At 37.3% G+C, this 9,686-nt stretch overlaps 1 pseudogene; it reads left to right on the top strand.

Moving 5' to 3' along the window:
- Positions 1 to 640: 640 nt before the first annotated feature.
- Positions 641 to 8,648, top strand: LOC129138923 (RNA-binding motif protein, Y chromosome, family 1 member B-like; annotated as a pseudogene).
- The last annotated feature ends 1,038 nt before the right edge of the window (positions 8,649 to 9,686 follow it).

Raw genomic sequence — 9,686 nt, 5'->3', positions numbered from 1 at the left:
AGAGAACAGTTTGTAACACATGGTAGGACGAAGTTTAAGAGATCAAAAATGGGAAAGGGGTAGTCTTTACTCAGCAGGACCTAAAATTAAAACATTTTAAATATGGCTCAGAGGAAATGCATTTTGACATGCGTTTGTGTTTCTCTAGGGGACTTCTGGATTTTGAGATGAATATGATGGAGCATCAGGCTTTACCTAAAACAGCAGAACCCCTACAAAGTTACTACAGTATGCAGGATGTCAGTACTCAGTATGGTCTTATGCACACGAACTAAGGGAAAAACAGATCCAGGCACAAAAAAACGCAGACAGGAAGAGGGGGTAAACTTGGATTGTATGGAATGAAAAATAAACACTATTAAGGATGTGTGACTCTGTGTGTTTCTGTGTGTGTGTGTGTGTGTGTGTGTGTGTGTGTATCTGTGTGTGTGGGTATGTTCATCCCGGATTCATGTGTCATAATGAATTGATCAATCCATATGTTTTATTCTTTTCATGGAAATGACCAGTCTGTGTTGGAGCTAGGCCTCTAAAGTTGTAGAGTGAATGGGTGTAGAATGTTTGGGGATTCTTCCTACAATACAGAGTTGGGGAGCTACAAGAAAGAAAAGACAGTTTACCTGGAGGCTTACTTCACCCTATGGAAGCAGAGGTAGTTCATCGAAAGGGGTTAGTGGCCACTAAGATATCCAGGACCCAGTTTGCTGGGATAAGGTAACTCCAAAATCCTTCATTTTGGGTATCATCAAACACATTAAGATAGCACAGGATGATGGAAATCTTAAAGTTCACTTCCATGTTGAAATCACATGTTCTGCTTTTAAAGGTGAATGCATAATCCTTTTCTGGAACAATCAGCCTCTCAGGACCAGGGGTACCATCAATGTGAGAAGAAATGGGCATGTAAGGTATCTGGAGGGACTATTGGAAAGGTTACAGAGGCATGTGGGAAGGCATTCAGGGTACGCCTTATTTTTTTTTTTTTTTTCTGGCATAGGTGACTATGGGAAAACACAAACATGCAAAAGTGAGGGGAAGGTTGGTGGATTTGTGTAATAGAAGATTGCCAGAGGATCCATGCATGGACTTTGTGTCAGTTGATGGTCCAGTATACAGACACTGTTGTTGATGTTTACATCTTTATTTGGGTTAAGCTTTTCTCCAAGATTCTTGTTAGATGAGGAGCCAATATTGTATGTAGCTAACACCATTACGAGGCACTTTGTGCTCATGCAAACTCTAGTGAGGCTCTATACTCCCCAGTGATGGGCACTGCAGATTGTTCCTGGAGCCCAGGGCCCTTTTATTTTCTGTGGCTTTTTCAGCATGCTTTGCATAAGCTTAATAATGTAAAGAGAATGTAATTGCAGAGCATGTCTTACAAGCCTCACACAGGAGAACAAAACATAACAGCATTCATTCTCGAGTGGGTGGCTGCTTCCCAGGAACATCTGTGTCTATGCACAGGACAAGGGATGGCCTCTGTCATGGATGGAGGAGGAGGATTTCAGAGTTGGGTGCAGAACTTTCTTCCCCATTCCCAGATAAAACAGATACAACATGAGCATCCCTGTCAAAGACACACTAATAGAGTGCTAACATTCCTGTCCCATATGAACTGTGGTCAGCCCAGCTTCTGTAAGAAGAGCTATATTGTTTCAGGAAAGAGGGTTTGACAGTCAGAAGTCCATGAATCTATTGTGCTGCCTTCAGTATGCATTCCACACCTTCTGCTCAGTATCAGCAGATGAGCTTTGAAAATCTATAGCTCAGTTTTGCCCCTGCTCTCATGCAGACAGCTGAGGCTCTGGAGCAGGAGTTTTGACCTCTTCTGACTACTGTCCCCATGACCCACAAACACATGAGAAACAGGTTTTCTCATCAAATTATTCCTGAAAAGAGTGGGAACTCTTTGGCCCCCTCAAGCTGCCCTCTATTTTACTGTGTGCTGGTCGAAGGGCACTATGGTCCATTACAGTAACCCTATAGTGGGAGTGGGGCAGTAGATTGGTGTGCGCACTCAGGGCAACTCAGATTGGGAAATGTCTGGGGACTTGCTTATAGTCAGGTTGTCTGAAAAGGTCTTGCACCAAATTTAATGCATAGGAAAATGTTGAGGAAATGGTCTTGCAATGATTTTTCTAGGAGGTAAATAGATAAGGAAAAGACTGTAAGTAGATGCCAGGGCTAGTTTTTGAGCTAGCCTGTTTTAAAGTTGTGGTAGGGGAAGAGCTTTTCCCAAGGCAGGCAGCAAACTAGAAACTGTCTACAATGATGGGCTTGCCATGAGCTGGTGGCTGAGCCATATTGGCCACCCAACCGAGTGAACGCTGCTGACTGGGCTTCTTCCTCATATCCTACATGCAGTTCAGTCTAGTGATTTGACATGTGCTCCATTGTTTAGGCATTATCAGAGATCGTGCTGAATTATACAGTCAGTCTAATGCTGCTTCCACTGAATATCCGTTCACATGGGCCACAGATGCTAAGGTCTCTGACAAATTTGCATTCTGCCTCAGTAACTCTGAAACACCTCTGTTATTTCTAGCATCAGGGTCTTGGAGTTTTTTCATGTTTAAACTGCCAAGTGTTTGTATATCTGTATGGGTTTGGATCTTTCCTCTGACTCCACCTATGTCTCTGTCTGTCAGACATGTTTCCACACTGCCTGTATTAATTTGTACACACCTATCTCTACAACCATGACAGACTTTCTATCTGTGTCTTTGGACATCTATCACTCCCTCTCCCTTCCTTTATTCTTTTCCTTCCCTTACACCCCTCCTTTATTTCTTCCCTTTCTTACCCACTCCCCTCTCTCCATCTGTATCAACTATCTTCCTATCCTCTTCTGAATTTGCTTTGTAATTCTGAATCTGTGGGCAGTGGCATCAGATTATTGTTTTCATGTCTGGATGAAATTCCTCTTATAAAGAATCTCAGCTGAAGGAGATGACTTCTTTTTTGAGCCATAATGAACCATTTATTTCAGGCCTATCTAGGAATGACAGTGTTAAAAAAAAAAAAAAAAAGAATAACTGGGCATTACAGTAAAGCCAAAATTCAGATGGATCCCAGTCGTCCCACTCAGTATATCCAAAAGGTGGAAAAGTGAAAAAGTGGGTTATGCCTATGGTCTCTAAAGTGGAAAGAGAACTTTCAAGGCATTGTGTAAAATCATTTTCCAGGAGGCAGCTGTAGTTCATAGTTACATGTGGTGTAAACACAAGCGCAATGGTGAAACAGAGAAAATGTACTTCTCCCTACATTTTTATTTTGTATTATCCTTTTAACAAACATCGTGTATACAGAATTTCTTCATGAAGTCATAAATTATTGTTTAATGAACTTATATCTGAGTTCTTCATTGTGCCAAACAATGTCAAAGAATCATGAATGACTATGAACTGCTATAGATAAGTGATGTGAAATAAGATGAGAACATATAGAAAGGGCAGATCATAGACTGAGAACCTCACCAAGAGGTTCAGGTGAGCTGAATCTATGTCAGGGATTCAGAAAAAGACACTTGTTATTAAGGGCTTTGAGGCCAAAGGAAGTACTCTTTGTACATTCCTGTCTTTTAACTCATTTGAGGAGTTAGGTGTATTACTATTTACAGTGTTCTCTCTGCCCGTTCTTATTGTTCTCCCCAACTGGGGCTGTTATTTGAAAGCTGGTTGCTTTCATTGGGTCACATAGGCTCTAATGATGTTTTGTTTATTTTTATTATCTTCACACTACATGGTTTTAATTTACCTAATTTGACTCTTTTTTGTTGTTTTGTTTTCTGAGAATGGGTCTTACTCTGGATCCTAGGTTAGAGAACAAAACCATGATCTCAGCCCACTGCAGCCTGGACACCCCACACTCATGTGATCCTCTCAACTCAGACTCTCACATAGCTGACACTAGAGATGCATGCCACCCCTCCCAGCTACATATTAATTAATTAATTAGTTACTTTTTAGACTGGGCCCATGTTGCCCCAGGCTGGTCTAGAACTCTTGAGTGCAGGCAGTCCTCCCACCTCACCCTCTTAAAGTGCTGGGATTACATGTGTGACCCGGGGCCCCAAAATGGCTTTGAGATTTTTTCTTTTTTCTTCTGCCTCCTCATGTCTTCTTTTGAAATATGCAGTGAAGGTTTCAATTCATGGACTATAGTCTCCAGGCCTGTAATTTCTATATTTCAATTGATTATCTACATTGGGATATATATATATATAATATATATATACATATATTATATATATACATATATTATATATATATTATATATATACATATATATTATATATACATATATATTATATATATACATATATATTATATATACACATATATATTATATATATGTACATATATACACACACACATATGTATATATATGGGCACTTCTTTATAAGAAAATACTTCACAGACATTTATTCTCTTAAGGCATTTTAAAAATTGTATTTTTTTATTTTTACTATTTTTTATTATTACACTTTATGTTCTAGGGTACATGTGCACAACGTGCAGGTTTGTCACATATGCATACATGTGCCATGTTGGTGTGCTGCACCCATTAACTCATCATTTACATTAGGTATATCTCCTAAGGCAATCCCTCTCCCCTCCCCCCACCCCACAACAGGTCCCAGTGTGTGATGTTCCCCATCCTGTGTCCAAGTGTTCTCATTGTTCAATTCCCACCTATGAGTGAGAACATGTGGTGTTTGGTTTTCTATCCTTGCAATAGTTTGCTCAGGATGATGGTTTCTAGCTTCATCCATGTCCCTACAAAGGACATGAACTTATCCTTTTTTATGGCTGCATAGTATTCTGTTGTGTATATGTGCCACATTTTCTTAATCCAGTCTATCACTGATGGACATTTGGGTTGATTCCAAGTCTGTGCTATTGTGAATAGTGCTGCAATAAACGTACGTGTGCTTGTGTCTTTATAGCAGCATGATTTATAATCCTTTGGGTATATGCCTAGTAATGGGATGGCTGGGTCAAATGGTATTTCTAGTTCTAGATCCTTGAGGAGTTGCCACACTGTCTTCCACAATATTTGAACTAGTTTACAGTCCCACCAGCAGTGCAAAAGCATCCTGTTTCTCCATATCCTCTCCAGTACGTGTTCTTTCCTGATTTTTTAATGATCACCATTCCAACTGGTGTGAGATGGTGTCTCATTGTGGTTTTGATTTGCATTTCTCTGATGGCCAGTGATGATGAGCACTTTTTCATGTGCCTGTTGGCTGCATAAATGTCTTCTTTTGAGAAGTGTCTGTTCATATCCTTTGTCCACTTTTTGATGGGGTTGTTTGATTTTTTCTTGTAAATTTGTTTAAGTTCTTTGTAGACTTTGGATATTACCCCTTTGTCAGATGGGTATATTGTAAAAATTTTCTCCCATTCTGTAGTTTTCCTATTCTCTCTGACGGTGGTTTCTTTTGCTGTACAGAAGCTCTTTAGTTTAATTAGATACCATTTTATTTCTTAAATTTTTTTATGAAATGATACATATTTATAACTCAAAAGTTGATGTTCAAAAACTCATATACATTAGGCATTAGATATATGCAGCTAATAGCACAGATATGACCTCACATATTTGTCATTTTTGTGGTGATAAAACTTGACATACATTGTCTTAGGATTCTTTAGAGAAAGAATATGTTAATCACTAGTTATAGTCAGCATGCTGTAGAAAAGGTTTTTAAGCATTCCTCCTTTCTAACTAGAAATATGTGTTCTTGATCCAACATCTCCTCAGTGCACCCTCTCCATTAAACACCACCCCAACCATTGGAGTCACTACCTCTGTGAGGTCCATTTTCTAGATTTTTTATAGGAATGAGGTCATGTGCTATTTACCTTTCTGATACCTGGCTTGTGTCACTTAACAAAGTGGCATGTACACATTCAGCAGATTCAGATGTATTGTCACAACTGGCAGGATTTCCTTCTTTGTTATTGCAGCGGATTTTTCCATTTTACATATATGCCCCATTTTTTTTGTCCACTCTTCAACTGAGTTTCTATTTTGAAATAGCAACAATGTTGTAATCTCCCCTTTAATAGAATTGCTTATTGCAATAAAAGAAATCTTGGTCATCATTAGAATATCTTCTCTAGTACATTTTAATTTGTCAACATTTAAAATAAAGCCAACCACTTAGAGATAAAGGAGAACTTTTATGTAAAAATTTAGCATGGAGTTGTTCAAAGGTGGCAGTGTTTGTGTGTGAGATGAAGTAAACAAGGGAAAATTTACCTTCTTCAGCTGAGAAAGGACAATGTACATAAACTTTAAAATCAGTGAAGAATTTTATGGTTTTACCTTTGTCCATGTGCCATTAGTAGTAATCAGTAATTCATATGAAAAGGAAAATAATAACTAAGGAAAAAGGAAAATAATAACTAAGTAGTTATTAACCATTACAAATGAACTTTTACCTATGAATTAATGTTTGGCTTCAGCTTCCTTAGAAGAACTGGCCTTACAGGAGCCATGAGATTATCCAAAGCCATAAGAAATATTCACAGTATCATGACTGTCTAGCAATTTAAGGAATGAGGAATGGGGACATAGAAGAAATAATTTTAAAAAGTTGCTTGAGAGAAGAGAAAATAGTGTTTCAGAAAATAGTGTTCTTTTCATAATGTTCCATCATTTTTAATATTAAAGGTCCCATATCATATGGAAGAGAGAATTATGGAGGTCCTCCACGCAGAAAGCCAATCTCTTCCTGGCAAATAACCATATGTCACCAAGAGATGACGGTTATGCAACTAAGGATAGGTAAAGGAAAATTTTTAAAAAACAGTTGATTGTTTTTGTGGTGATGAAATTCACATAACAAAATTAAACATTATAAGGTAAACAGTTAAGTGGCATTTAATACATTCTGTGTCACACACCAACTACCTCCATCGAGTTCCAAAACATTTTCATCACTCCAAAATAAACCTCCAACTACCAGTTAAGCAGTGCCTTCCATTTTTTCCCTTTCCTCAGCTGCTAGCAAACACCAATATGTGTTCTAATTCTGAACCCCTGGTTGGGGGCATTTAATGTTAATGGGCTCAAACACTACACACTTTTCACATCTGTGATGTCCTGAAGGTTCATTTACATCACAGCACTTTACTCCTTCCATAAGCTGTTAACCCATTATTTTATTTGTGTTGTTTCCATGGCAGTATTTCTATGCACTAATATTTGTTTGAGTATGCTTATTCAATTCTGGGTGTATGTGAGCGGAATTGCTTGGTCCTGTGATAATCATGTTTGTTTTCTTGAGGAACCACCACATTTCTCCATAGTAGCTGCATCATTTTCCATTCCAACTAGCATTGTATCAGGGTTTCAATTTATTTACATCCTCTCAAACACTTGTTATTTCCTGCTTTTTAAAATTTATTGCCATTCCAGTGTGTGTGTGAAGTATGGTATCTCATTTGGGATTTGAAATGCGTTTTCTGTATGACTGATTATGAGTATCTGTTCCATGTGCTTTTCAGGTGTCTATTTTATATGGAGAAATATCTATTTAGATGTTTGGCCTTTTAATTTTGTTTAAGTTGTAAGTTAGTTATGTTTTGGATACTAGAAGTTGAAAATTTAAAATTTGTTTAGCTTAAACTTATGCACACAGAAATCATCCAAGTTCCCCAGAAACCAGGGATTATGCTCCATGACCTAGAGACTATGCATACCATGATTATGGTCATTCTATTCAGGTTGAACATTCCTCTAGAGAATATAGGTACCATAAGGTTTTCCAGATTTGTCAAATAGATTTCTTAAATTGTTTATTCTGGCATTAAGAAAACTTTTTTTTTTCCAATTTAGTGATCAGGATGGCTATGGTGAGGCCCGTGGTAGAGATCATTCTGAACATCCAAGTGGAAGTTCTTACAGAGATACAATTCAGAGATATGATGAGGGTCCAGGATGGATTCATAAATTATAGAATTATATTTATTAGATCAGATCATTATTTTAATGAACTTCTAAGGAAAAATATAAAGGACAAATATAACATGTTTAAATATTGAATATTGTTAAGAGTATAAAGCATATTAAATGATATGAAGGTGAGAACTTCACTTTGTGTTCAGAAAATGTGACTCAACGTTTACTTTCGGATTAAATTTGTTAAGCTTCAAAATACTACTCTTACACTTCTTTTAAATAAACCTTCTGACTATTGCAGGCATAATTAATATCCTGCAACAAAGGCAGAGGAAAACAGATATTTCCAAATAGTACTTTAACTAATTCATGTTTTAGTGGTAGCAGTAAAAATGTTTGGATGTAGTCCAACATTATTTTATCAACCCTGCAGGGACCTCTCATGGTGCACCACCTGCACAAGGGCCTCGGATGTCTTATGGTGGAAGAAGCCGCCATTATTATAACAATACACAAGATAGATGTAGCAGAAGTCGGAGAGTTACTCAAGACACTGCGGTGATTTTTATTCCTGTTTTCATGAGCACGTTGGCAGAAAAGATCAAAGGAATCTAATTTCTCTGGATAGAGTGCACCCTGCTCCCCGTGAAGCATATGGTAGCTCAAGTTATGTGGCATCTACAGGAGATGGTAAGAGAAGCTGATCTGAAAAAGGAGACTGAAGTAAATATTAAAGCAAGTATTCAAAATAATAGTTATTGCATACCAAACCTTCTTTGCAAATCGAAAATTGAAATGTTATTTATTCATTGTTACCTGCATACCACTCAAAGCAACATGTTGGTTTTGTGGAGAGACATAGATACTTACTCCATAATTTTTCTGAGATATTCAGAGGAAAAGGAATTTTTTTCAAAGTAATTTCATACTTGTTAATGCTATTTGAAAACTCTTTGTTTAGATGTAATATCTGCATTAAAATTTTCACAAAGAAATTTTACATGTAATGCAAAATGCCTGATGTTACTGCTTAGCTACACATGCTTAAAAGCAAATTCAATAGGAGAGAAAATTGTGTTGTTTTTGAACATTTTCCTTTGTTTCTTTGAACATAAGTAGATACAAGATCAAGCATATGTTATGTCTCCCTTGCAAGCTGCATAAGTTTTCTAATTAGGCTGTGTTTCTCTTTAAAAAATTACAAGCTTAAAATGTTTGAGAAATCTTCAGAAACACTACACAACTGTCTGCCTCACCATATAACATTTATCTTTTAGAGGAATATTACAGGTCAAAGGAAATAATTAGATGTGGTTGATACTAAAGTTTAAGACATCTGGAACATTCTACATGAAGGATTCTGTGACTGAAGGGGGATATTGGGAATGAAAACTTTTCTTTTTTAACCTAAATCAAAACTGAACCAATTAAGTTTCTCAAGTGCATAGCATAATGAAATTAAATGTTCCTACTTTAAATAGTGGAACATATGTGTTTTGTCTTGAGAGTTACGCATGTTAATTTTTTCTTGAAAGATTTGACAATGGATACTATAAGTAACGGTTTAGCAATAAGTTCTTACAAACAGGAATAATCTAGTATAGTTGGGATTTTATCAATTTTTTTTTGAGATGCAGCGTAGCTTTGTTGCCCAAGCTGGGGTGCAGTGGCTCGATTTTGGCTTACTGCAAACTCCGCCATCTGGGTCCAAGCTATTCTCCTGCCTCAGCGTCCTGAGTAACTGGTATTAGATACGTGTGCACCATAGCTGG

Source organism: Pan troglodytes, chromosome Y, assembly GCF_028858775.2.
Source record: "Pan troglodytes isolate AG18354 chromosome Y, NHGRI_mPanTro3-v2.0_pri, whole genome shotgun sequence".
Lineage (NCBI taxonomy): Eukaryota > Metazoa > Chordata > Mammalia > Primates > Hominidae > Pan > Pan troglodytes.
The sequence above is the reverse complement of the archived record's forward strand: the minus strand, read 5'-3'. Positions and strand labels throughout refer to the sequence as shown.